Source organism: Ruditapes philippinarum, unplaced genomic scaffold (genome assembly GCF_026571515.1).
Source record: "Ruditapes philippinarum isolate M1 unplaced genomic scaffold, ASM2657151v2 ctg9283_1_1_1_1, whole genome shotgun sequence".
NCBI classification, from domain to species: Eukaryota; Metazoa; Mollusca; class Bivalvia; order Venerida; family Veneridae; genus Ruditapes; species Ruditapes philippinarum.
Window position 1 is genome coordinate 90,240 of NW_026862235.1, and position 3,796 is coordinate 94,035.

The following is a 3,796-nucleotide window of genomic DNA, read 5'->3' on the forward strand; positions in this document are numbered from 1 at the left end:
TATGGTTAATGCACATTTAGGATTTCAAACGACGGTAATGTATAAAAGGGGGGTAAAGTTCTGCGTAGTGAAATGATTCGTTATAAGTTCAGGCTCAACAACTTTATAATGGATTACACGATTTAAAATAATTAACAGCAAGGTGTCCTAGCCCAACATCGTGTGCGCTTCAGGGCTTTTTATTATATAGACGATGGTTTCCTCGCAGACATCTGTGAAATATCAGATTATAAATTGCAGTCGAAATATTGAAGAATAAACACTTTCAATGGTTCGTATTCACAGACACTTGGGATGTGAAGCTCAAAATGCCTTTTTAATCCAAATAAAATGTATGCACATGTACTTATCATAGATACCAAAAAACTTAATATAAGCTGTTTTGAAAAAAAAACATATTTGTGTTATGCATACTGTCTCAATATAAGTAATATTTCTGCCAATTTTTTTTCAATTTTTTTCTATGATTGAGTTTAAAAGATATAGAGCAGACACACATTTTTGATATTCATACAAAATGACTAGGTGTGACCTTGACCTTAAAAAGGTCAAACTTGTGCTGTGCACATCGTCTCATTCTGGTTAACATTTCTGCGAATTAGTTTCAATTTCCTTCCACTGGTTCAATAGAAACATACCGCACACAAAACCAGCTAACGCCGGTTCAATAGAAACATACCGCACACAAAACCAGCTAACGCCGGTTCAATAGAAACATATCGCACACAAAACCAGCTAACGCCGGTTCAATAGAAACATACCGCACACAAAACCAGCTAACGCCCAGACAGACAGGAGGACAACCTGGTGCATATCAATATATGCCGAAATTCTTTCAAGCGTATAAAATTTTCAGCGGTTTAAAAGTTATGGAGTGGACACAAAAATGTACTTAAATTAATACTTGACCTTTAAGTGTGACCTTGACCTTAAGTGTAGCAACCCAGTGATGCTCTGCACATCTTCTCAAAATGATGATCCCTTGTGCAAAGTTATTTAAACAAGAGGGCCATGATGGCCCTGAGGTTGCTCACCTGTATAAAGGCCCATCCAACCCCCACCTCACCCCCCCCCCCCCCAACGTTGCAGGGCCAATTTAACCCAAGGGCTTTTATTTGCACAAACTTGGTAGACACCTAACATCTAAGCTCTAGCTCATTGGCTTTTTTAAAAGAAGAAGTTTTTACTTTACACATATAGTTATACAATGACACCCCTGGGGCCGGGCCAGTTTTGACCCCAGGGCTTTTATTTGAACAAACTTGGTAGACACTTACTAGAAGATGTTTCATGCTTAATATCTAAACTCTAGCTATTTGGGTTTTTTCAAAGAACATTTTAAGTTTTTGCTATACACATATAAAGAAAATCAATGACCCCCGGGGCGGAGCCAATTTTGACCCCAGGTCTTTTATTTGAACAAACTTTGTAGACACTCACTAAAAGATGTTTCATGCTTAATATCTTAACTCTAGCTATTTGGGTTTTTTCAAAGAAGATTTTTTAAGTTTTTGCTATACACATATAAGGAAAATCAATGACCCCCGGGGCGGTGCGAATTTTGACCCAAGGGCTTTTATTTGAACAAACTTGGTAGACACCTATTAGAACATGTTTGAGGCTAAATATCTTAGCCATAGCTCTTTGAGTTCTTTAAAAGAAGATTTTTTAAGTTTTTACTATATGCATATAGGGAAAATCAATGACCCCCGGGGTGGGGCCAATTTTGAACCCAGGGCTTTTATTTGAACAAACTTGGTAGACACTTATTAGAACATGTTTCATGCTAAATATCTTAGCTCTAACTCTTTTGGTTCTTTAAAAGAAGATTTTTTAAGTTTTTACTATATGCATATAGGGAAAATCAATGACCCCCTGGGGCAGGGCCAATTTTGACCCCCAGGGCTTTTATATGATCAAACTTGGTAGACACCTATTAGAACATGTTTGATGCTCAATATCTTAGTCATAGCTCTTTGAGTTCTTTAAAAGAAGATTTTTAAGTTTTTACTATATGCATATAGGGAAAATCAATGACCCCCTGGGCGGGGCCAATTTTGACCCTAGGGCTTTTATTTGAACAAACTTGGTAGACACCTATTAGAACATGTTTGATGCTCAATATCTTAGCCATAGCTCTTTGAGTTCTTTAAAAGAAGATTTTTTAAGTTTTTACTATATGCATATAGGGAAAATCAATGACCCCCCCGGGGCGGGGCCAATTTTGACCCCAGGGCTTTTATTTGAACAAACTTGGTAGACACCCATTAGAACATGTTTCATGCTAAATATCTTAGCTCTAGCTCTTTGGGTTCTTTAAAAGAAGATTTTTTAAGTTTTTACTATATGCATATAGGGAAAATCAATGACCCCCCGGGGCGGGGCCAGTTTTGACCCCAGGGCTTTTATTTGAACAAACTTGGTAGAGACTCACTAGAAGATGTTTCATGCCAAATATCTAAGCTCTAGCTCTTATGGTTTTTTAAAAGAAGATATTTAAAGTTTTTTCTTTCGGTTGCTATGGCAACCAGAGTTCTACATGGAATTAAATTCTTTGAACAAGTTTTAAAGGTGACCACCAAAGGAACATTCCTGTGAAGTTTGGATGAAATTGGCTTAGTGGTTTATGAGGAGATGTCATTTAAAGTAAAAGTTTACGGACAGACGCCGGACGAAAAGCGATCACAAAAGCTCACCAGGAGATGCATTTCTCTAAAAATTATCATTAAATTCCATATAAATCTTATAAAAATAAGCTATAGATCTAGTAAATTGCTAAATACAGGGTGCAAAAATAAAATTTATCAATCTTGGTGACGGCCTGGTGGATTTTCGTGTTCTTTGTTCTATAGTAAATCAGTCACATTTGAGGCTTAATTCAGGATTCCACTGTTCTTGATGAATTATATACTGTCTTCAACTTTAAACATCAACACTATTTAAGTCAAATGAGGCCCAAAATATAATAGGTTAGCCATCTACTTTTTTTCAGAAATCTTCACTCTGTTGTAACACAGTTTAAATTCACCACTTTGAAAACTCCTGACTGCTGGTGGGTGGTACATCTTTAATCCTTCCGCCAACAAATGAGTTCCTGGAGAATACACAAAAAACAACTTTTAAACACATCATATAACACACAAAAACTACACACATGCAATAAATACACTTTAATTATGACCAATCTAACTAGAGATGACTTAAATTGGGCCACTTCAAAATTTTAAAGAACTACTTTCTAGACTACAACGGGTTGGGTCTAATTCCGTACCGGGTTGAGACCTTATATAATATTATTTTGTGAAAATTGAGTTATTAGTTATATATTTAGGGTGAAAGTCATTTGTGTGAAGCAAATTGTGTCATATATAACGATTTCACCATTATACTTGCTGTGTATTAAATAAATTGTTTACAAATAATAGTAAAGGGACAAAAATATTTATGACCTAGAGCTCTAGTAGGCTTACAAAATTATGTAAGAATTACTTATATCAAAACCTGTTATGTTTTTATCACCTTAAGTAATTATGCATTTTCGTAATTGTTGATACCTTTCATAGACTAAGCTTTTATTTTGTTTTGCTAACAATACAACTTGTCTTCAAAATGTCTAAAAAGAAGAGAGAGAAAACGAACTCATGAAACTTTACATTTATATGATAAAGCATTGTTCATGTTTATTTCTAGCCAGTTATACCTAAACACTTTGGTCCTTACTGTATAGATTTTCCAAAGCTGTCAACATATGGCCCAGAATACAAGAAGTAATTATATAATATGCTTCTTTCAAAAC